This window comes from Dasypus novemcinctus, chromosome 17, assembly GCF_030445035.2.
Source record: "Dasypus novemcinctus isolate mDasNov1 chromosome 17, mDasNov1.1.hap2, whole genome shotgun sequence".
NCBI lineage: Eukaryota > Metazoa > Chordata > Mammalia > Cingulata > Dasypodidae > Dasypus > Dasypus novemcinctus.
Genome location: NC_080689.1, coordinates 62,693,342 through 62,718,857, shown reverse-complemented (window position 1 = coordinate 62,718,857; position 25,516 = coordinate 62,693,342). Strand labels below are relative to the sequence as shown.

Below are 25,516 nucleotides of genomic sequence, written 5' to 3'. Positions count from 1 at the left end.
GTGAGGGGCTCCCTAGTGGGTGAAGGTGGGCGTGAGAGCAGGGGAGCTGCCCGCGGGGGCCCGGGATTGCGGCAGCGCGGGGCGGGCACTGCAGCCCCAGCCCTCCTGGCGCCCGCCCCGCGGCCCCTAGAGGGGGCTGTGCGGGCGCCGGGGGGCGGGCTGTCGTCAGCGCGCATGGGGAGGAGCGCGTTTCCTCGCAGCCCGGGGTGGGAGATGGATTTAGTTCTGATGGCAGCGCTGTAAGGGAGGCGCTGGCAGGAAACCTTTGTAAAGGAGCAGCAGCCTCTGTTGACTGTGATCCCCACTGACCTGAAGAAGCAGCGAATGGCTGGGGGATTTCAGGCAGATGTGGGTAGAGAAACCCTTTCGGCCGCTCTGACCAGCGCGGGACTGCGGGAGGGGTAGGAAATATCGTCCTGCAGGTTAGCTGGGTGGATTTATTCAGCTGATTTAGAGGAGAGTCCTACAGCGAAGACCAGAGATGGATGCGATGCCGCGCAGGAGGTAAGACCCTTAGGCTTGCCTTGGTTTTATTAATTTTCATGGAATTCCCGAGCCTTCCAGCATTCCTCCCCTTCCCAGAGCTGCTGGGTCCAGACAGAGGAGTGCCCTCTCTGATTTTGTTCGATCCGTACTACATTTCTTCCCAGCAAAAGAGTATGTATTTCACACTTACTGATTTCTGCTCATGTAACATTGGAGGCTTTTCAGAAATCGGGGCTGCCAGGCGCTGGTCTGCGCATGGGGGGCCGTGGGCTGGTTTGTCTGGAGAACGACGTCTGCCTGGTGGGGCTTTCCTCTGGGTCCCTGCCTTCCTGCTTGGCCTCCGCCCTGGGCGAGCTCCCTTGGGGCCCAGTGGGCACCGCAGAGCGGTTGCAGCTGCTGGTGAGCAAGTGCGAGTTCTGCAGCCGCCAGCATTTTGATAAAGGGAGCTGGCAGGTGACCATTCCCCAGTGGATTTGGATTTTTGTGCAACTCAACCACTTTGGAGGGAAACAAAAAACCTCACAGTCCCTGAGGAGGTCTTGACAGTCTGTTCATCTCAGCTTCCATCTCCTTTCCTTGCTTTCCCTGCCTCCCTCCCCTCCTCCGTCCAGGGAGGCAGCGGGGAGTCCGGGTCCAGGTCTCCTGGTTTTCATATCCAGACCTCAGTACCTGGTGTTGGGGGTGGGGCAGGAGGGGGATGGGAAGGGCAGGCAGCTTTAGGGTGCTCAGCAGGCGCTCTGGTCTGGCCTATTGTCTTGCCTTTTTTCTTCTGGATCCTAATCTCCATCCCCTAAAAAAGAAAAAACTCCAGCCCACACCCTATCCAATTCTTCCCAAAACTCTCATTTATCTACAACATATGACTATTGGTCATGTGTTTCTTTACACCCACTCCTGCCTCCTCTTCCAGTTTGTCGTCTAAGATTTAACTGACTCAAATGAGCCTAATAAATAATAGAAACCAAACTTCAGTTTCATAAATGGACGTTCTGTGTCTCCTGACTAACCACTAAGGAGCGCTGGTCTGGCCTCCGAACAGAAGCAAATGCACTGGGGGTGCACTCAGCTCTTCTCAGGTTGGAGGATATGAAATGTTTAACTTCTGCAGCATGAGGTGTTCTCATTATGGGATTTTGAAATTGTTTTAAGGGAAAGTACTTGGTCAAGATTTGAAGTGATATGGCTAAAGAAAGTAATTGTAGAATTTCAGACTTGAAAGTATCTCCTCCCACTAGCACGTAAATAATTTATAGTAGAGATTTTAAAAAGGGGTTTAAGTTATTTAATAGTTTTACTTCATGATGCCCTGCTTTCTTTTTTGTAATGTGAGCAGACTCTTCTCGATACCAGACCAGGATCTTGCCCAGCCCGCCTCACTGCCCCCAGTCTCCATTCCCCCTCCAAATAGGGCACAAGTGAAAGCAAACTGTCTATTAGGATGTCCATATATTTGGGAATCCTCTAAAGCGAGATCCTTTTTGGCCCAAAATCCATAACTCTATGTTGGTTCTTAGATACTAGGTTGCCTAGATCTCCTATAAAAGGGCTTGTCACATACACAATACACACAAGTGACTGAAATGACACACCACATGTAGTTTCTAGGCTTGGAGCAAATTTGCTCTAAGAATTAGCATAGTGCTGGACCTACCAAACCTCAACTATTCTTTTTTTTTTTTTAAGATTTTATTTTTCATTTCTTTTTTCCCCCTTCTCACCTCCCCTGCCCCCAGTTTTCTGCTCTCTCTGTCCATTCCCTGTGTGTTCTTCTGTGACTGCTTCTATCCTTAGCAGCAGCACTGGGAATCTGTGTTTCTTTTTCTTGCATCATCTTCTTGTGTCAGCTCTCCATGTGTGTGCCACCATTCTTGGGCAGGCTGCACTTTCTTTTGCACTGGGAGGCTCTCCTTACAAGGCCCACTCCTTGCACGTGGGGCTTCCCTACATGGAGGACACCCCTGCGTGGCAGGGCACTCCTTGCACGGATCAGTACTGCACATGACCAGCTCCACACGGATCAAAGAGACCCAGGGTTTCAACCGGGACCTCCCATGTGTTAGGCAGAAGCCCTAACCCCTGGACCAAGTCCGCTTCCCCTCAACTCTTCTTAAGAGCTCACAGATGATCAAATGTTTGGCAGAGGTTTTATTGTGAAGACTTTAAATATATATGTAAGACCTTGGCAAACATCTATTTATCACTTTGTTCTAAAGGGCTTTAAGGCAATCTATAGGGATTCATAAAATATAGCAAGCCAGACTAAGAAGATGCAAAAGAAAGAAGGAAATTAAGTGTAGAGACACAAAATAGTATTAAGAAGGAGGCTAATACAAAAACACAAGGATAAGATCCTCTTCACCTGTTATGTTATACAGGAATCATTCAACTGTAAATTTTGTAGCAGCGCACACAAAAAAGGAAATTGACCAGTCCGTTGTTCATGTTTTATTTATTCATTGACTCATGCACTCACTTATTCAACAGACATTTGGTGAGGGCCTATTGTGCCAAGTTCTGTGAGAGGTACAGTGAAGCAGACAGACATCCTAATGGCACTTAATAGGGCAGAAAACAGACTGTCTCTTCGGATAGCACTTCAGACATTCATCAGGAAATCTCTCTAATGATCCTCTAATTACATTCTGTGATAATAGCTATGAAGGGAGACACAAAATGTACCATGTTCCAGAAGATGAAAACAAAAAAGACACACTTCCTAAGGGAAGCTCAACCATCCCTGATTCCAAGACCATGCTTTTTCCAAGCATGGTACATGTCATTTCCTTGTCAGATGTAAGGATTAGTTTCACAGGGTTGTTTTTTAATAGTGTCCCTCTCCACGAGCTCCCGCTACCCTCCTGCAGCACCATCAGATTGGGCAGCATCTCTCAGCCCCTTTCTGGTTCTGAGAATATGTCTACCGAGGGGTCTGTGAATTCTCTCAAATTAGTGGCTTCATTTCAATCACCCTGATGGCAAGCCTAAAGCAGACGCTGGGGCCTCTATTTGCTGCTTATTTTCCCGGTCGAGCCAGGGGCAGACCTGGTGACCTTGGCTCACTGGCAAGGGTGAAGGGGAGAGGAGTATGAATAGAGGCATGTGGGGGAGAGGAGGTGCCCAGGCTTGCACAGGCTGCACCTGGTGTCCACTGCCTTATCAGCAAAGAAAGGAGCTGTCTGATGCCAATTCTATCTTCACGTGGATGAAAGTTGCAGTAATTTCCTAGCAGCAGGTTTTGTAGTAAAAGCATAATGAAAAAGTTTCTGTTGCTATTTCCATAGTAATGGGTTAGATCTCCATTGAATGCAGGTCTAGTAATGCTGCAAAACCGACCTTGCGTCCAGTAGCTTGAGGCAGGTGGTTTGGTGTAATGGTTTAGGGGAGCCAGACTGCCTGGCTTCAGATCCTGCTTTCTCCTCACTAGCTGTGAGACTTTGGGCAAGTGATTCAACTTTTCTGTTCTTCAGTCTCACTTCTAATGTGGAGATTAGTTTCTGGTAAATCAGTATTTCATGATTAATGAGGAGATTAATAAGTTATGTGTGAGAAGTGTAGAACATATGTAAGGTTCACTATATCTTACCTATCACTATTTTCATTAATATGTACTGATATCATTTGTGTGGTCATTCCAGGATGGTTTCATAGAGGTTTTCATTATGGCATGAGATTACCTTCATGGAGTAAATACATATTTGAAGTTAATATTTTCCTGTACAACATATTTTGTGTGGTGTGTGTCAGTATTACCAAAGTCAAAACTTAGAAAAGGGAAGCGGACTTGACCCACTGGATAGGGCGTCCGTCTACCAAATGGGAGGTCTGTAGTTCAAACCTTGGGCCTCCTTGACCCATGTGGAGCTGGCCCACATGCAGTCCAGATGCACGCATGGAGTGCCCTGCCATTCAGGGTGTCCCTGCATAGGCGAGCCCCATGAGGAAGGAGTGCGCCCCATAAGGAGAGTCAAAGCGCGTGAGGGAAGACCCTGAGAGGGGCTTGGAGCCAACTCCCTCCTTCTGGAATCCAACCGCTAGGGGGTGTGTGCACCGTGTCCCCCAAGCCCCAGGCTGAGAGGTGGTGTTGACCCAGGAGTGGGGTCTTTCTGTTCTACAGACACAGGCAGATCCCTCATTCCAGAAGTTTCAGTCCCAACTGGGAGACACCACCTGGCCACCACCTGTGGAACCAGACAGTGAGTAGCCACGGTGGAAGGGAGGGAGGGCGGGAAGGGAGCCGGTGTCAGGAGGCCCAGAACCCAGGACAAGCCTCTTCCCTGCCATCCCCAGGCCCCTCAGTGAGTCTGACCTCTTTAGAGGAAGGCATAATCTTTTTCTTTTTAATGTAGCTATAAGTATAATGTGCATCTCAAAGTGCACATAAAGTGCACAGTCTAATATGTTTTGATAGGTGTACACCCATGAAACCATCACCACAATCAAGATGCTGAACACATTCACCACCTGCCCTACCTGCACCATAGTTTGTAAACCTTTGTAATCCCTCTGCTCAGTTTTCCCTCCTCCCCAGGCAACTGCGGCTCTACTTTCTGTCTCTGTGGATTAGTTCACATTTTCTCCTTATAGACATATAAGGGATTGACTGGACATACTCTTTTTTTTCTTCTCTGGCTTCTTCCACTCAGCATAACTATCCTGAGTTTCACCCATGCCGTGGCATGCACAGTAGTTCATTCCTTTTTATTGCTGATCAGTGATCCATTTAATGGCTACGCCATGACTTACCCACTTAGCTGTTGACAGAATTTGGATTGTTTCCAGTTTTTTATTTCAAATAAAGGTGCTGTGAACATTCATCTATAAGTCCTTTTATTGAATAATCTTTATTTTATCATGGGTAAACGCCTAGGAGTAGAATGGCTGGGTCATAGGGTATGTGCATGTTTAACTTTTTAAGAAACTGCCAAGTTGCAAAATGTTTGTAGGATTTGTAGTCCCACCCACGGAGATGAGAGTTCCTTCTCCTTCACATCCTTTTCAACACTTGGGATGATGGGTCTTTTTCATTTCAGCCTGGCTAATAAGTAGGTAGGAGTGATATTTCATAGTGGTTTTAGTTTGCCTTTCTCTAATTACTAATGATTTTGAGCATTTTACTTCGTATAGTTAAATATGTCACTGAAAAAAAATTTATCCATTCAAACTCTTGTCTAAATAAAAAATGAGTGTGTCATCTTGTTGAATATTGAGAGTTCTTTATGCATTCTAGACACAAGTCCTTTCTCAAATGTGTGATTTGCAAATATCTTCTCTCAGTCTGCTTGCCTTGCCCGAGGTCATGAAGATATTCTCCCATTTTCTTCCAGAAATTTTAAAGTTTAGGTCAATGTTTCATTTTGAGTTAGTGTTTGTGTAAAGGTGTGAGGTGTGGATTGAAGTTAATTTTTTAAAAGATTAATTTAATTTATTTATTTATTCCACCCCCACCCCCCTGCCACAGTTTTCTTATCTCTGTGTCCAGTTGCTGCGTGTTCTTCTGTGACTGATTCCATCCTTATCAGCTGCACCGGGAATCTGAGTTTCTTTTTCTTGTGTCATCTTCTTATGTCAGCTCTCCTTGTTGCAGTGCCACTCCAGGGCAGGCTGGACTTTCTTTCATGCTGGGTGGCTCTCCTTACAGGGCACACTCCTTGAGCTTGGTGCTCCTCTACGTGGCACGGCACTCCTTGTGCCCATGAGCACTGCGCATGTGTCAGCTCGACACAGGTCAAGGAGGCCCGGGGTTTGACGAGGACCTCCCATGTGGTAGGTGGTCACCCTATCTGTTGGGTGAAGTCTGCTTCCCTAAAGTTCATTTTTATTTGTTTGGATATTACTATTCAATTGTTCCAGGGCCATCTCTTGAAAGGATTATGTTTTCTCCACTGAATTGCCTTTGCTTCTTTGCTGAAGATCAACCCTGACTTCCTGTTCTGTTCTCACACCTCCAAAGGCCAGGTGGTCTCACACGCCAGGCCTTAAGGAATAGGGCATGGATCCTGAGGGGAGGATGGAACCAGGCAGTGATCATGGATGTGTGAAATTGAGTCCTTGCTCATGAGGAGAGCCAAGGGTGATGGCAAGACCAGGGGCAGTGGCAGGTGGGCTTGCTGGGAAAGACCCTGCAGAGGAAAGGGCTGCAGTTTCCTTGAACGGCCCTGGTGGCCAAGATCTCTCACTCAGGGCTCTCATATCCCCAAATTGCTCTGAAGGGACTCTTGTCCTCTGTTTTCTGTAGTGGTGCCCAGCCCTTTCAGAGACAATTTCAGCTCAGAGGCCCCGGGTGACCTGAAGGTGTGGCATACCTCCATCATAGCACTGTGGATTGAACAGGGGCCTTCTGCCAGGAGCACCTATTTTGTTCCTGTGGTTTTTTTCCCCCCCCTGGAATTCGTAATCAGAAAATTTATGTTTGTGTCTACATGGTTTCAAGGAGTAACAATGATGAATCAAGAGGCTCAATGGTTGGTGTACAAATATAGCTCATGACTAAACATGGGCCTTATTCATATGTTTTTCTCAATGACTCTTCTAATGGTGAAATTTGTGTGGAATTAAACTTCAACGCCTCTAAATTATACAATGAGTTATTTTTAAGTTCATTTACAATGGCAGAAGAATCCAATCTCATCTGCATGACTCCTAGTGGGTGGGGGTGTAGCTAGTTTACAGCAAACAAGAATTTCTATCCTTTGGGCCCTTTAGTTCATGTGTGATGGCTAATTAGGTCTTTGGCTATTGTTTGGTCCAGGGTCAAGAAGGCCACAGGCCGTGGTGTAGGCATCTCTCCACGGAAATCTTTAGAACATGCTGGTAGATCTATATGCTTCCCTATGAAATGGGCCTCTTTGGCCGACCTCTGCATTTCCTCCCCTGAAGATTCCTACCGTTTTGCCAGGGTGGCTGATGTACAGGAAGCTCTCCAGCTGTGTAAAGAGCATTCTAATACCTGGGCTGTGGAGATGCAGATGCTGAAGTACAAGGTGGACAATGTCTGTTCCCAGATCCAGATGCTCAGCGGCCACCTGGAAAAAACCAGTGCTGACATCCGGATGGTCAAAGGAGTTCTAGAGGATGCTGGCACCTGTTATATCGAGACCCAGATGTTAAGGAATTACTTGGAGGGAGCTGATGCTGAGATCCAGTGACTACAGAAAGCTCTGGAAGAGGCAAACCCATTGAATTCCCAGACCCAAGATTTCTTACAAAGCAGTTCAGAAAACACCAGCTTTGCACTCCACATATTAAGCCAAGGCCTAGAAAATGCCAACACTGAAATTCATGTGTTAAAGGCAGGTATACACTACACAAATATGAGTTTACAAAATGCCAGTGTTCAGACCTACCTTTAGAAAGGCAGTCTGGGGAGTGGCAGTGTTTTAAGGACGCAGCACCAGGTGTTAAGCAGCAGTTTGGAAGGGCCCAATGCCGAGATCCAGAGGCTCTGGGGAGGTCTGGGAAATGCAAGTGCTTTCAATTCCCAGACCCAGCCCTTTATAAAAGGCAGTGTACACAACACAATTTTTGAGATCCAGTTATTAAGAGGTCAGTTGGACAGTGCTGATGAAGTGATTCAGTTGTTAAAAAGAGATTTGAAAACTGCCATTGCCCAGACCCAAATGGCAAAGGGCGGTATGGAGCAGACAAAAGCTGAACTCCCAGGAGTAAGAGCAGAGTTGGAAAATGCCAGGGGAGAGTTAGAGACCCTAAAACAAGGAATGAAGGGTGCTGTCTTAAATTCCCAGACCCACATGTGAGAAAACAGACTGCAGGAGGCACAGGCTGAGATCCAGAGGCTACAAGTTAATGTGAGTAATATCAACTGGCTACTTGTGAAAATCCAGGAGCAGCAGAACAGCCCAGAGACCCTCTGTTCAGCCTGTGCTTCACAGGATCACCTACAAAGGAACCAAAGTAAGTGGTAGGGAGGGTCCACCCTGGAGAGGGCAGAGTTGCTGGGAGGTTAGCCTTTTTAGCCTCAAGCATGAGTCCCATCCGGGAAAGGGCAAGGGTGGTGGAGAGAGAACAAATCCAATAAACACACCTCCTCTGTGCCCCGGCAGTAGCACAGAAGACCTGAGAGCTATGTCCTTGCTCTCAGGTGGCTTATAATCTCTCCACAAAATTTCTCCTTTGGCAAACCGGATCTTTGTGATGAGGTGTGTGGTAATGGAAGAGTGTGCTTGTGGGAGTAGACAACCTGTTTGTGACTTCCAGCTATCACAAATGGTGTGAACCAGAACAAGTTGCTTACCTTTCCTGAGTATCACTTGCAAAATGGGGCAATAGGATTTGCTTCACAGGGAGGATCAAATGAATCAACACAGGTAACGCACTTAAGCTAGTAGGCAGGATTCGAGCATGTGTCTGACAAAACTTTCATGAACATCTCCCATGTGTCAGGGGGTTAAAGATGAATAAGACATGACGCCTGCTCTAGAGAAGGTTACAAGATGCAAGATGGAGACAGACCTGTAAGCAAAGTCATATGGATTGGTGACAGAGGTATTAAGTTAGAAACAAGTACTGGGAACTGAGAGGGGGGATGCAACAAGAAAGGTGAGAAGGAAACTTTTGTGGAAGGGGGAAGGAAATCTACTTATCTGTCATCTATCTAATCATCTATGTAATCTATCTATGCAAGTTTCAAAAAGTAAAACATTTACTGCATAAACTCACTCTGACATTTTATATTCTATTCTTTAAAAAAAGGAGCAAAGCTTGTCAAAACTGATAAACCAATTTTATGACACACTAATGGGTCCGTGATTACAATTTGAAAAACACTGGGCTAGAGGGGTGTGCAGGACTGGAGAGACACATGCTAGAATGGAAGGCCTGTGAGTGAGCTTGGCCATTATCCTGCAGAAAATGTGGAGGCACTGAAGGGTTTTAAGGAGAACCTCGAGATTCTGACTTGGGTGGCCGTGGAGGATCCCCAACTGAGGAATTAAGGAGGAAGAGGAGCAGCAAGATTTGAACATGCTGGCTGTGGTGCTTTGGGGTACATCCAAGTGGACATCGCCTGCAGGCTGTCTGGGGTTGAGGAGAAAGGCCAGGGCTGCAGACACAGGCTTGGGTGCCCCGGGTATGTGGGTTCTCATTGCAGCAGTGGGAGTGGTGGGGTTTGCATGAGACAAAATGCAGAAGAGGGCTGAGAGTGGGGCCAGGAATCAACCTTCAGGAGGCAAGAAGGGAAAGATGTGTGCGAACCAACTGAGGACAGGGGAATTGGGAGATGTGCATGTGGGAAAGCCAAAAGAGGAGAGAATTGCAAGACGGGAGAGGTCAGTTCTGGCACATGCCAGAGAGGCCATGTAAAATAAGAAATGAAAAGCATCCACTGACGCTGGGCAATTCAAAAGTCATAAATGAAGTTTCGGTGGAAGCAGATCATGGTTATTGGGCATGAATTGATCAGATACATGAGTCTGTCAAGGAACGTATCTGAGAGGGAAGGAGAGATGAGGGGAAGAGTAAAAAACAATGCACATCATCTATTTCTCCATTACAACATGTTTCTATTAATTATAAACAGTGTGGCAAATATGGAAAAATTGCAAGATTAGAAAACAAGCATCTGTATTGCCATGAAAATTTGCATGACTTCCAAGTGAACCCTCCCCCAAACCCCCACTAATATTTTGGTAAACTTGAGAGAGTATCTCCAGATTCATACAGGCTTCACCTGGGGTTTACAGAAAGGAAACAGCAAAGAGGTGGATGTTGAAGATAGGGGAGGAGAGAGGGAGGAGAGTGAAATCCATGATGAGTGACTGGCCTTGAAGAGGGTTGGGATGGTACTTGAATCTCTGAGGCTGGGAAGGGAGCAGGTGTGGAATTTGGTGAGCACCCTACTGTGCAGATGTGGGAACACGAGACTGCGAGAGCTGCTGTTAACCACATCTGTTTCTGGGTGGCATAGGAGGTCACGTGCTAAGGAGGAGGATGCCTGTAGGGAGCTGGGGGAGAGAAGGGATGGTTGGGAGAAGCTGCTGGAGAGATGGGGTCTGACAATTGAGGACTTGGAAGGCAGTGCCGAGCCCCTGCTCTTTGTCCCTGTTTCCAGTCGAGTCTAAGGAATCACTGGCCATGCAGACCAGTGCCTGGAAGTCTTTCCTCCTTCCTGCCTCTCCTCGAGCCCCACTGCTGCCCTCCTGCTTTAGTATGGACTGAGAGGTGCTCCATCCTGGCTGCACGTTGGAGTCACCCAAGTACATGCCTGGGACTCATGTACAGAAATCTGATTTCTTTTGGTTGGGGTGCAGCCTGAGCACCAGGAAGTCTTAAAACATGGACAGTCAGGGTGGAGTATCATTACTTTAACTATTCCTTAAGGGGCCAAATAGTAAAATTGAGACCTGTGGGTCTCTGTCATAACTCCTCAGCGCTGTCGTCTTGCACTGCTGAAGCAGCCGAAGAGAACTTGTAAATGAATCGGTGTGGCTGCTCCAGTGACACTATTTATAAAAAGAGGCTGCTGATGGGCTATAATTTAGCCACCCCTGGTTTGGATGACTGGTTCTGAGGCGTCAGAGAGCATAAGAATCACATGTGGCTTTGTTAAAACTCAGACTGTTCAGATACAATTTCTGAAAAAGTAGGTCTGCGCTGGGCCTGAGAAGGGGCATTTCTACAAAGTTCCCAGGAGGCGCCATGCTGCTCGTCCAGGGAACACACTTTGAGAACACGTGGTCCTCATGGTCTGTCTCTCCCTGAGATCTTTGCAGTTGGGTTCTGATGGATGTTTCTGGCCCAAGCAGGATGGTCTTTTTTTCTTGTTGAACCTGCACATTGCACCATGCTGAAATATTTACAGTGCAAATCTGCGCCATCCATAAAACCCTTTAGGGCCTCCCATTGCTCACAGGGAAAAATCCAAATTCCTTCTTAGTGCTGGAAGCCAACCACGCTCCTCTCCCACCCCTTGAATGCCGGCCACACCCCAGGTTTTGCACAGATCAGCTCGTGCCATGCCCTTTTCTGCCTGCCTGTCTTTGCACCTGCCATTTCCCCTGTCTGGAAGGCTTTTCTTGGAAATGATCCCCTGGCAAGCTCTTCTTCAGTTTTTTTTAAGTGTTTTTCTGATTAAAAATTTTTAAAAAATGTTACAGTAGTTGTAGGCTTAGAGAAAAATCCTGCAGAAGGTAGAGAGCTTTGCCCATGATTAATGTTTTCCCTTAGTGGGTACATTTGTTACAATTGATGAACCAACATTATTATAATCATATGATTAACTATAGTCCATAGTTTAGAGTAGACTTCACACTTTGTATTTTACAGTTCTGTTTCCTTAAAAAATTTCTACTGTGGTAACATATACATAACATAAAAGCTCCCATTTTAACTCTTTCAGTATATACATTCACAATATTGTGCTACCATCATCATCTTTTCTGGCTAGAAGTTTTCCTTGGCCCCAAATGGGAACTCTCTAACAACTGAGTATTAATTTCCCATTCCCCACCCCCTCAATTTTTTTTAAAGACTCATCTCAAGGAACATCTCATCCCAGATTCCCTTGCTAAGCCCCCCCCAGCCCAGGTGACTGAGACGACACCCCCTTTCATGCCTCTATTCTAACCTACACGTGGCATTTACTTAGTGCATCTTCTGTCCCTTTCTTACATCTGTCTCACTTCACAAGACTGTAAATTCCTCGAGGGCATGAATCGTGTCTTATTGGTCTTTTTATAACAGTCCCTGGCCCACAGAAAGTGAGGAATGTCGAACAATGAATGTATGAATGTTGAAGGTATGAATGAAGAAATGAGTGTTGTGGCTCCATTTCAATAGCTGCGGTAGAGATGATACTAAAGAGCAGGATGTGGTGACAGGGAGGGAGGAAAGAGCTGAGACTTGGGGCTCCTGGTGACAGGATGAGCTCTTAGTGTGTGACACCTGTGAGGGCAGGTAGAGCAGGTGATGAGGAAGTCCTGGGACAGTCCTGGGTGTGGGCAGCCAGAGTGGATGGAGATCAAGTCAAGGAAGTAAGGGAGACTCTGGATGGATGGACAACGTCCTCGAGACATGGTGGGAATTGAGATGGAGACTGCATGGTGGCAGTAATGAGATGAGAAATAAAGTGACATGGTCAGAAAGCACATGTCTCAGCAGAGAGTTTTTCTGGGTAGCAGAGCTGAGTGTCCCGGGAGTACTGAGCCAGGAGTCTTGAGCTGCAGCTCCCTGGGGAATTGGGTAGTGGGACAAGGGCATGGTCTCAGCAGCACTTGCCCTTGGGGAACCGAGCCTCAAGGGCGTGGGCCTCAGTGGCCAGCCGCTGGCGGGTTCAGGGAGGCCAGCTCTGGGACATCCGCCATCAGCCCTGGTTGTCTCTCCTCCCACCTCTGCTGCAGCTCAGCTTCTCTGGCTGCTCCTGCAAGGCTGGAAGTTCTTCAGGGGGAGCTTGCATTACTTTTCTGATGTCAAGAAATCTTGGAGGAGGCTGAGCAGTTCTGTGTGTCCCAAGGAACTCACCTGGCATCGGTGACCTCTGAGGAAGAGCAGGTCAGAGCTGGGGGCTTGGGGTGGTCCTGACAGGGTTGGTGAGTGACAAGGGCCTTTGGTGCTTTGACCTTCCTCCTCTAGGGGAGGGCACAGCCCATAACCTTCATGTCTCCTGTCAGGTGGTAACAAATACTGAATTCCTCTGACCATCTTGCACTGGAGGCGGAAACCTGGACAACAAACCCCACTGTCCTCAGTGACTGAGGGAGATTCCCAGAGGTCAACAGATGCCAGCAGCAGGGCAGGGCAGAGGCGGGTGGCGGGGCGGCACTCTGAGAGCATGAGGGAGCATGCTTTTCCCTCAGCCCCTCAGGTCCCTTTGGGCTTCCTCTCCTGTCATCAATCTTGATTTTTTTTTATCCCCCCCTTGAGGCTTGCTTGCCATCTGCTCTCTGTGTCTATTTGCTGTGCATTCTTCTGTGTCTCTCATTTTTTAATTTATCCCACCGCATCCTTGAGGCTTGCTTGTTGTGTGCTCTCTGTGTCCATTTGCTGCGTGCTTTTCTGTGTTTCAACTTGTCTCCCTTTTTGCTGTGTCACCTTGCTGAGTCGGCTCTACGTAGCACTTGCAGGCCAGTGGCTCTCGGTGATGTGCGGGCGAGGCTGCCTTCACAAAGAGGCCCCAGGACACGAACCCAGGGCCTCCCATATGGTAGATGGAAGCTCAACTGATTGATCCACAGCCACTTCGAGAATCTTGACTTTTTAAAATGAAGTTGAATGTTTCATTAGTAGGATAATAAGCAATAGTTACACTATTATAGAAGGCTTATGATAACAATTTTACCCTTGAATTACATAATTTTTAGAAGTAGTTTTTATTTTCAGGTCATTTTGTGAATTCTGAATATAATAACTAGAGTGTAGCCTATGTCGCAGAGTGCTGTGAAAAAAAAGAAACAACCTGTATTATGTTTATCTGCAATCATTTGAAAGTTTATTTCAGTAGTATAGCTGCAACATGTAGCTTTTCCATTTTATTACTACAAGTTGCGATTTTAAACCTCTATCCACCACAATTTAAAATAACTAATCTGGATTAAGTTGCTTCAGATTAGTTTATTTTCATTCCTAAATAGATGTTACATATTTCTCAAATGCTGCTCCATTCCGTCATTGAACAATTTCTGAAGGTTTACTCAGTATCTTCTTTTCCAAAGCACCCAGCTCATCTCGTTTGTTCAGTTTTGTCCCAACTTTGAGAAGATTAGAGGAAACAACATGTCCGAAAGCTTCCTGTGCAAAACCGCCGAGTCCCGCATTCCAGCACTGTTTTCTGCTGTTATCTGTTCATGCTTGCCTGGGAATTTCTGCACTGAGAGCAGACAGGGCCGGTGTGCAGCATCCGGGTGGCACCGGCACCCCCCCACACACACACCCCCTGGTCCACAGGTGCAGATCAATCTCGATTTTAATGTCAGTCAATCCCATGGCTGTGGAGGGCATATGAGCAGGAGACCCAGACTTCCTGGGAAGGCCAGGCACTCACATTCGATTTGAGGAGCACCAAGGCCATCGATGCCCAGGGTGGCCATCTGGTGGGGGTCAGCGTCAGGCTGTGTCAAGGTTATTAACAAAAGACCTCACTAGCTCTGGTCATTTCAGTTGACATGACCACCCAGGCCACAGGGTGCTCCTGAGACTGTTGTGTGGGTGTGAAAAAGGCTGTGCTGCTTTGTGAAGCATCCTGAGAAGCTCTGGCCAGATGTTGTCCCAGGACAGCACACCTCGTATCCAGGGCTGGGACTAGGTAGGGAAAGTCACGTGACGGGATGCTGGGCCTCCCCGAGGGGCCCTGGCTGCTGCTTAGACCCTGGACACACCAGGGAAGGTGCAGGGAGGGGTCCAGCTCTTCAGGGAAGTGCGAGTTCTGGGGTGGAAGTTGAAAGGAAAGACCCCTCCCCTCTCTTCTCCCCAACTTGCTGCCTCACAGACACCCTCCCCATCCTTGGATCATCAGTGACTCAGGATGTCCTCAGCAGACCCAGGTCCGCAGGCATCACAGCTCTGTCCCTGTTCTGGGGCTGCAAGGGGACTGGGGAGCCGCGTCAGTTTAGCTCCATGTGCCATAGCAGGGACAAGGACCACTGCCTGTGTCTAGCTGAATAACATCCCTCTATTTCCAGGTTTTTGAGCAAGGAGCAGCTGGACAACTGGCAGCACAGGAACGGGCCCACAGAGGACTGTGTCCATACTCAGCAGACGTGGAATGACATATACTGTGATGCCACCTACCAGTGGGTCTGCAAGAAATCCGTGGGTCATGATGTGGCCTGAATGCAGAGCAGAGCGGCCTGAGTGCTGCCTGCGAGCCTCTGGCCTCCACTTGCTCTCTGGGGCTTCCACTTGGCCTCCTGGGTGTCCTGCCTTGAACTGTTGTTTAACCCTTTTGAGGCAGGATAGATAGGGACCTAAGGAGGAAGGGTAGAAAAACCTAATAAGCCTGGCAAGAGAAACTGAGGCACTGGCCTGCTGGCTAGCATGAATGTGCTGAGCACACGGGCAAATTAGGAAGGGGCAGCTAACAAGCACACACCCTGCAGCTTACAGCACACAGCGCACACCCAGCGGCTCTGTGATCAGGAGGCAACCTCATCACATGGCGCAAAGAGGGACAGGGCGAGGGGGGCAGCACCCCCACCCCACCCACTTTCAGGTTACCTCTTGCTTCATTGACAGTGACCAGAGGCCAATCACCAGCGGTCAGCACAGCCTGCAGAGCTCATGGACAGCAGCCAGAAGCCAATCACCCCCCACCAGCATCCCCTAACCCAGCCCCTAACCCATTAAGGGAATCGGATCACCTAGTAGAGTTCCCCTGCTGTGTCTCAAGTATGCGAATCAGGGCACACCTGGAGTCCTGTACCCCCATAAATCACGGACCCCATGGTAGAACTTTGCATTTCCCCCCCTTGCCTGCATCCCTGCAGGTATACTTTCCTTCTCTTTCCTCAACCCCATTAAATTCTTTGCTTGCCTGATTAATCTGTGGCTTGTCCTTGAATTCTTTTTTGAGAAGAAGCTGAGAACCTAGATACTGGTTCTGATCACACTTCAAGACATTAACCCCACATAAGCAGGGGGACCAATGGTGTGCCCTGGTGTGCTCCTCAGTGTCCACCTCCACAACCAGCACAGGCTGTCACACAGCAGGTCCTCAGTAAACACTTGAATGAATGAAAGCCCTTGGCTTGTTAATTTTTTTGGTTCTATTTTTCTTTATTAAAAAGACATGGAAAAACATTTGGGTCCTTACTGAAAATGGAATTTTTCTTGTTTCCATTTCATTATTGTTGATGCAGACATTGCACATCTCTGTTAGGACATGATACTTTATTCTGATTAAAGAAGGATCATTCTTTGTTCCAAACACAACAGTCTTGAATACACTCTCAGGAAAATTGGCTATGCTCTCCCTAAATCAGTTCCTTGTTTCCATTGCTTAAGGCAGATTTCTGAGTGGGATAAAAACTGGGGTTGAACTAAGGTGACATTCTCACCTTGTCTAGGTAAAAGGCTCGTGAGGAAGCAGATGCATCAGCATTTTGAACTTCTAACTAGTTCTAGTATCAGAGGTTAGAAGACTTGCTTCCTCCCGGCGTCAGCAGCACTCTGTCCGGCTGACAATTCTCAGGTTGCTGGACTTTTTATCTTTTGGAGATGCCCTCTCCTTTGTCTTGCAGCTTCCATAGACTTCCAGATTCTAGCTCCTCCCCTTGGCTTTTGCTTGTTTATCTCTTATAGCCATTGTGTGCATGCATAGGGAACACTATGCAGAATTCTGGAGACAAGCCTCTGCAGTGTTCCTCCTCCGTAAACTTCCTCTGCTTTCAGTCTCCTGAAGCTCCCATCCCACTTGGACCTTGCCTGAGCTCAGTGAGACTGTCATGCCCCATTTGAAAACCCCCTTCTTGCACGACCTGATCCAGAAAGAGCCTCCAGGAAGAAACGCAGGGGTTGGAAGGCTTCCTTGTCTCAGTTTTGCTCTGCCTGTTCAATATCTAAAAACAATTATTTCATGTATTTTGTCCAGTTCCCTCATTGCTTGCAGCAAAAGGGCTAGTTGAATTATTCCACCATAACCAGAAGTGCTAATTTTGTCTTTGATGATACCTTTTCTTGAACAGAAACTTAATTCTATGGTACTCATGTTTATCAATCTTTTACTTTATGGCTTCCTCGATTTTTTTTTAATCAATCTTAGAAATTCCTCTTCTGTGCCAGGATTGAAATAACACTTTGCTATATTCTAGTTCCTATATTTGTTTATTTTTACCTTTATATGGTTAATCACCTGGAATTTATTTTTGAGACTATTGTGAGATAGTCATCTACTTTTGCTCAAATATTAAATCATAACCTGTTCTTCACTCAATTGGTAAGCCAAGTGTTAATGGTTTGCAGTAATTAACAAGCTGTAGCTCAGTTACCATCAAATGCACTGGGGAAAGGCTACCCCCTCCCTCATAAGCCTATATGTCTAAGGATATTGCACTTCCCTGCAGTTTAAACAAAGAAACCAGGTAGAGGCAGAAGTAAGGAGACAGAGATCTTGGCTGTGTGCATATCAGAGGGAGATGAAAACCTTCAGTGCCTGCATGTCGAAGGGAGATAAAGAAACCCTTTACTCCCTACAGATCTAAGAAACAGCCAGTCCTCCAGCTTTCCAAGAAAGCCTAACTCCCTATCCCACTACCCTCTAGCCATACAAGGGAAATTTTTCACCTCTAGGGCTCCCCATTGGCCCCTGCACCTCACTGGGTCCCTCAACCCTCTCCCACTGACCATCATTTCCCCACCTAGGAAAGTTCCATATCAATTCAAAAATTCAATTCCCCCCCTTCCAGGAGTGGGCTGAAGTCTCTCTTCAGACCCCCACCATGGTGGTTTTGGGGCTCAAGTCTGTTCTTCAGACCCCTTCCTATGGGAGAGCTCCTCAGTAAATTTTCTGCCTGTGGTCATATCAGTCTCCGTGTCCCAGTGAGCACTGTTTTTCTCCAACACCAACTCTATCTAATATGAAATGTATGAGCTTGTTTCTGGATTCTTGACTGCATTTCACTGAGCTCACTTTTCCTTTATTGGAACCACACTGTTTTCATTGTTATATCTTTATGTTTTGTTATCACCTGGGGCAAGCCCCTCTGGCTTTTTCAAAAATTTCTAGCTCTGTTTTTGGCCAGGTCTTGGTGACTGCTGAATTTCACTGAAGGGCCACAGGTGGCTGGCTGGAACATTCCTACATGTTTTTCTTTATTGCTCCTTTTTCTGAAGTCTGTCAGTTTCATCACAAAGGAGTCCTCCAGTCTTTTGCTAGAAAGATAGAAGCTCAGCTGCCAGTCTTCTACTGGCCTAGTGGGGTAAGGAGACACGGCATTTTAACATTTGGTATAGAGATGTCTCTTGAATCCCTCTGCTTTCAGCCTGGCTGTGCAAACCTCTCCTGGTATAAACCTCCTTTCTCTTCTGTAAGGGGCTAATGCCTGGTTACGGGAGGTAGAGGAGTGAATGGGTATGTCTCAATGGTCTCCATAAAACCCTTATAAACAGTTTTCCTGTTTTCAGCCTACCCTGCCTTTAGAGGTAATGGATACTTGTGAGTTGTGAGCTTGCCAGTGTTTTATAGCATGGATTGTCCCACTTTTTACTCACTCCCCCCATTACTGCTAAATCACTTACCATTCATTTACCCATTGCTAGCCTCCAAACTTTTGTTGCCATTTCTTGTCTTCTGTTAATTCCTCTTCCATTGTCTTCATCCTTATGGGCTATTCTCTTCTTTATTCCTTTACTGTCATTATAATTGTTTCTGGGAGGAAACAGCTATGAATGTATATATTTAATCTAGCCCTTTTAACTGGAAGTTCATGATATTTTCTAATAAGGTGTTAGGATACTAGGGAATGGCATTGAATTTTGTCTATCTCATATGTAGCCACTTTAACCAATATAGACATCATAATTCTTATTCATTCTCATATTTGTTTCTAGTTAATTGCATTGAGTTTTCTGTGTAAATGAAATTCTATGCCAATAATGATAACCATGTTTGTTCTTTTCCAGAATTTAGACATTTTCCTTTTCCTTTTGTTGTTGCATTGGTAAAGCTTCCAGAACAGTGTTGCCTGGAAGGAGTGATAGCAGACCTTCCTGTCTCCTTCCTTCCACTAATGTGACTGTTTCTGGTTTTGCGCTATTGTTTATTGCTTGTTGTTGGTTTTGGATAATTACCCCTTATAAAGTAAAGAAAATTCCCTTCAGTTCCAAATCAACAAGAGTGTATTTTTAAAATTAGGATTGAATGTTGAATTGTACAAGTGGTTTTTCAATGTCTATCAAAGTACTCATCATTATCCCTTACTCTGTGAACATATTGATCACATTAATAGTTTCCTAATGATGAATTATCATTGCATTTCTTGAGTAGCAACCTCTTTGGTTATGGTATATTATTCTCTTAGTATGTTGCTGGATTTGAATTCCTGATAGTTTAGTCACGCTTTCTTTTTAAGTGGAGAGAGATTCAATTATTTGCATATAGAAAGGCCAGGACTCTGGAATGATCTTGGGAAGGAAAAAGATTTCAGTAAGGCCAGCAGGACTCAGGACTTGTCTGTTCAAAACCCGAGCTGCAACAAGATTTTCAAGTTCCTTTTGCACAGGGTGGGGAGTCACATGGTGATTTTATGAAAAAAAAATGACTCTCTTTGTTAAGTGTTTGCCTGAGTACCAGATAGGTTTTGAGTTAGCATAAAGGTTTTGAATTAACATATAGCCCAAATTCCCTCTGGATGCAACTTTGAATACACATCCTTTCTGAACATTCAAAGGCTAAAGTGCCTATATTACTTAATTGAATTTCTAGGCACAGTTGGATACAGAATTAGATAATTTTGAATTCAAACACAGGCTATATTTTATTTCCCCTTGAAGCAAAGTTTAATTTTATTTAAGATTCGGCATCCCTCTTTTGAGAATCTCTCTGGACTGACTGGTATGTATATAGAGTTTGCATTGCTAAATTGTTTCCCAGGACTGGAGTGGTTGCCATGATTATCAAGGGCAGGGCTGCACCTTCTCACTGTCCCTCAGGCACAACTTAGTTTTATCTATGAAGAGATAAACAGCCTCCCACCCATAGCCTGGGGGCCACTGGCATTTACCTGCATTTCCTGTGGCTCCAGATCCATCTATTAATTTTATTTTACCCTTAAAGGGTTTATACTTTTGTCTTAAAGACGTGATGAAGGGCGATGCTCTCTTTTCTGTAACTACTTCCTGCTGGCCTTGGCTTGTAGTCATTCCGTAATGTAAGAAACAAAGATTAGATTAGTTTTCACATAAAGGAAGAAAATATTTTTTAATGTAACCTGGCAGCCTACTGCCTCAGTCTCCCACTCCCATGTTAAGCAGGAAGAAAGGAAATCAGCTGAAGCCAGTGCTATAGGCAGTCAAAAAATGCCCAAGAAAGACCTAAGTCAATACCAATTCAGCACTAAATTCCATTCGTTATTTGGCAAAGAGGAGCAGGTAAAAACTAAAATGGTTGGAATGTGATGACGGAAGCGGTGAATCACAAACTTTTGCACGGGAAAGTTAGATCTTCTCCGATCGGCTGTCACTTCTGAAGTATCCAATCTGGAGAAACAGAGGAAGGGCTTGCGTGCTAGGCTTAGGGCTATAAATTGTGGCATTTTTGTTTGCTTGGTGCGCCAGCCACGTTTTCTGGTTATGCGCCCCTTCTTGCAAGATTGAGAATAATTCTTTTCTTCTCCACAATCGGGTGAGCCTTATTTTCTTCCAGAAGAAGATTTTTTTCCAACAGGTTTGGGGGCTCATCTGGGATTCTGAGCCTTCAGAGAGCAGACCCCTGGAGTGGACGACGAGAAGGCATGCCCCACTGTTTAAGTGGTCTTCGACTCCACCAGCAGGGGCCCCATTTCTTGCAGCCAAGAGGCCCAAGAACAGACGCTTAAATCTGCCAATTGTGGACCAGAAAAAGGGAAGGGAAAATCTTCCTCTCGTTGGCCAGGTGACTCCATGCATGGACCAAGGTAACAAGAAAGGCTATTAAATATTACCTTGGTGGATGGGAATTCTAATGAGTCTGAGGTTCACTGTGTGTGCCTGAGAATTGTGACATACGGTGGGAAGTGAGTGCAGAGTCCCGATTCGCATTTCCCTTCTCCCTTGAGGGAAAGGGCCAGAAACGGAAAAAGCAAAAGATTCAAAAGAAAGAGACCCAGACAAGATTCAGAATGGGAAATAGAGGCAGTCGGTCAACTGGGAAAAAGCAGAAGGGGGTATGTGTAGGATCCCCCAGAGACATTCCTCCAGATACTCCACTAGGGAGGATGTTAAGGCATTGGACCGATAGTGACTGGACCAAGGGAAAAGACAAGAAGAAAATGATTCAATACTGCTGTTGTATCTGGACCAAGGAAAGTATTTTGCTGCCTGGTGTATTCTGGCCAAAATATGGGTCAGATGAGGATTGGCTTTGTGCTGACCTTGTACTGTATGTTAATGGAAAAATACCCTTCTCCAAAGAAGAGTCTGACTATGCCATGTGCTGGTTAAAGGGAAAGGGGGCCACTTTCTATCCTGTGAAAGCTGAAAATCCAGGCTCCAGGACTAAGCTTGCAGAAACTAAGGCTGCAGAAACTAAGGCTGCAGAAACTATGGCTGCAGAAAGAAAAGCTGTAGAAACTAAAGCCTGGGACCCCCTGTCTAATCTCCCTCCTCCACATGTTCCCCCTCTCCTCCCAGAAAAAGGGTCATTAGACATGGAGGGCCCAATAGAACCCATTCTAAACCCTTGGGAACTGGAGAATCAAGCAGGGTCAACAGCCACACCGGTTACCACCCACCAACAGCTGAGGAAAGAACTGGAAGAGTGTAAGAAAGATATACACAGTTTTCCATTCGCCAGAGCATCTGAGGAGAAGAGAGTGAAAAAACAAAACTTCATTCAGCCGTTGTATCCGCTGAGAGAAGTCCCAATGGGGCCAGGGGAGATTGGCTATGTCAATGCCCCAGTGACAAGTACTGAAGTAAGGAACTTCAAGGAGGAGATGAAATCTCTAATGGAAGATCCAGTGGGGCTGGCTGAACAAGTAGATCAATTCCTGGGTCCTAGATTATACACCTGGCCTGAACTTATGTCCATACTGAATATCCTCTTTACGGGAGAAGAAAGAGGAATGGTGTGGAGGGCAGCTATGAAGGAGTGGGACAGGCAGCATCCACCTGGACAGGGGGTGATGGCAATAGAACAGAAGTTCCCAAACACAGACCCTAATTGGGATCATAATGACCTGGGTGACAGAACACAAATGAAAGATTTTAGAGACCTCATTATACAGGGGATCAAATTGGCCATACCCAAATCTCAAAACTTGAAGAAGGCCTTTGAAGTAGCCCAGGAGAAGGATGAAATGCCCTCTGCTTACCTGCAACGATTGAGGGACCAAGTGAGGAAATATTCTGGGATGGACCCTGAAGATCCTGTGGCTCAGGGAATGTTAAAAGTCAGCTATGTAAAAGGTTCTTGGCCTGACATCCAGAAGAAGATTCTGAAAAAAGAAGGATGGATGGATAAGCCATTGGAAGAGTTATTGAAAGAATCCCAGAAAGTGTTTGTAAGAAGAGAGAAGGAAAAGCAGAAACAGAAAGCAAAGGTGGTGATTAGCAAAGTCGATCAAATGGTAAGAAAAAGACTGGAGATGGGTCAGGGAGGGAATAGGCAGAGGCAAGATAAAGATGCAAATTGGTCTTATTTAGATAAGGGGACAAGGAGAATGCAAGGCTCTGCAGGGTGCTCTGACTGGGAGGATGGGTCATTTCAAAAGGGATTGCCGGAGTTTAATGAAAGAGAATCCGGTAATTCCCCTCATGAATTTTGAGCATTCGGGGGGTCTGAGGCTCCTCACTTCTAAAGCCCACTGGGAGCCTTTAGTAAATCTAACGGTAGGCCCATGTCATAAAAAAATTACATTTCTAGTGGACACTGGCACAGCCTGATCCTCTGTGACTTATCTCCCCAGAGGAACCAAATTTTCTGGAAGTTCCCTTACAGTCTCATGGATAAAAGGAGAAGGATTTGAGGTCCCCATTGTTTCTACCACTAATATTTGTTAGGTAGACAATCAAACTGTAAGCCCTTTGTTGTACATCCCAACCAGGTAGAAACATGGAGAGACCCATCATTTCCTATATTTGTGAATGAAATGCATGTGTTTCCTGGGCCTATAGATGACAGACTACCCTTAAAACCTGATGAAGAAGGGAGGAAATATATAATCTTATCCTTCCTTTTGATCATACACCATTATATATTGGAAAAAGTCCTCCTTGCATGCAAACAAATAATTGGACTATGGTTACCATGACAAATAATGGTACAAAATTATTCATAACTTTGTTTCCTTCATATAATTCTTCAGTAACTGAAAAGCAAAATGATAATTGTCCACCCGAAAATCCTGAAAACAGGGATGGCAGGAATGCCATATAGGAAGAGGATCTGTCATTTTTAATGATTCCTATTGAATAATGAGGGAAAGTGCTTCTATGGAGACCCCCAAAGAATATAATGGTAGATTTATATGGTATGGACTTAACAAGGGTCAACAAGGTAGACATATGCAATATCCTTTTTCAGAATCTCTATTCTTGGGTGAACAAGTGGTATATACTAACAATTTTACTGTTTGGAAATGTAAAGGAAAATGTTTACCAACCCCTTGAATTAATGACACCTATAGTCTTAATATACATAAAAACTTGTGGAAAGTATTTCTTGGAACTGCCCCTGCTTATGAATGGATTGATAATTACAGTCAAACAGGTTAATATCTACAATTAAATCAAATCTATCCATTGAAAGCATGTGTCAGGGATCCTTTCATATTCATTATTGGAAAAATAACTATAAAAGATAATGCCTTGTTTTATAAAAATGGTGCCTTGTATACTTATCTGTCAGAAAGTGTTTTGCAGGATTGAGACACCGTCACAATAGCCAGAAGACGACGAGGTATATGGATTCCCATGCAAATGAACCGAATATGGCAGTCATCACGTGAAAGTCAGCTATTGCTACACATGGCGCAAGAAATCATGAAATGGACAAAAAGATTTATTGGACTCCTAATAATTAGTATAATGGGACTAATTGGAATCATCAGAGCTGCTGCAACTGCTGCTGACGCTTTGCATGAGACTGTTCACACTCAATAATACGTGCACAATTGGCATAAAAATGCTAGTGATTTGTGGCATAGCCAAGAACACATTGATGAACAGTTTAATAATCGGGTTAATGATTTAGAAATAGCTGTTTTGCATATTGGAGATAAATTGTATAATTTAAACTTGTTAAGGGGATTGAAATGTGATTGGAATGAAAGCCACTTTTGTATTACTCCTCTTGCCTGTAATTCATCTGATATAGAAAAAAAGATTAATCATTTGCTAGGCCAGAAAAGTAATATCTCTCAGGAAATAATTGACTTACAAAGAAAAATAATAGAAATGTCTCAAAATCAAATTCATGTAGCCAATATCAAGGATATTTTCTCAGATATGCTTCACATATTACAAAATTTAACCCAGTTACTTGGTGGAAATCACAGCATTTCCTGTCAGCTTTAGGAATAGGGTTAATCATATTTGTTCTGTTGCTCATGATTCTTGCCTGTGCTGGACACTGCTTTTGAAGAACATTGCAAAGCATAATAGCCAAGAGACATGCGAATAATCTGGTTCTAGGAAAAGCACTTCAAACACTTCCCCTAGTCGAAGAGCTTGGCTGGTAGTCAATGACGGGTAAGACTCTCAGAGGAGGGCAACCTAAGACAGGCACAGTCACCTCGACTAAAACAAAAAGGGGAGATGTTGGAAACTGAGGCACAGTGGCCTCACAAGGAGAAACGTGCTGTCTCCATGCTAGTACTGTCTCCATGCTAGTGCTGTCTCCATGGCTATGCTTGCACTCTCAGGAATGCAGTAATTAAGAGTTCCCATCAAATGGGATGAAGCAGTTAAAGGCTGAAAGAAAAGATGAGCACATACCTTTTGTAGTGAATAGAAAACATAGACTTTGTACCTTCAGATGAGATTTTTAAAAATTCCTTAGACTATGCGTAATTCTGACAGTTAACTGCATGTTACTGTTTGTTGTCACATAGGCTATGTGTTGCTCCTTGTTCTCACATAGGCTACATGTTCCTGCTTGTTATCACATAGATTGGGGTATATAGAGAGCTCCTTGTAAACAATAAAGTTGTCTGATGAGTCTCTACTCGCAGACCCCCTGATCGCAGCTCTCTTGTTCTTTCTTTTCCTTTCTTTCTCTTTCTTTCACTCTCCTTTTTTCTTTCTTTCATTCCTGATACACTTCAAGCCCAAATCTCCAACAATCCCCAAAGAAATTTGAATCGCTGTATTCTCTGAAAAGGAAGTAAAAGAACTAGAACAACTGGGGCAACCTTAGATAACCAAGGGAAGTGGCTCCTCCCAGACA

At 45.3% G+C, this 25,516-nt stretch overlaps 1 long non-coding RNA gene across 3 annotated transcripts; it reads left to right on the top strand.

Moving 5' to 3' along the window:
• The first annotated feature begins 150 nt into the window (after window positions 1–150).
• LOC131274005 (uncharacterized) lies at window positions 151–25,310 on the top strand. 3 transcript variants are annotated; one of them, XR_011646172.1, is made up of 3 exons: window positions 151–504; window positions 15,117–22,697; window positions 23,992–25,310. It is a non-coding gene; the product is annotated as an uncharacterized lncRNA (long non-coding RNA). The 3 variants fall into 3 exon arrangements; XR_011646171.1 differs by having other exon boundaries at window positions 23,982–25,310; XR_011646170.1 differs by having other exon boundaries at window positions 23,978–25,310.
• Window positions 25,311–25,516: the final 206 nt, after the last annotated feature.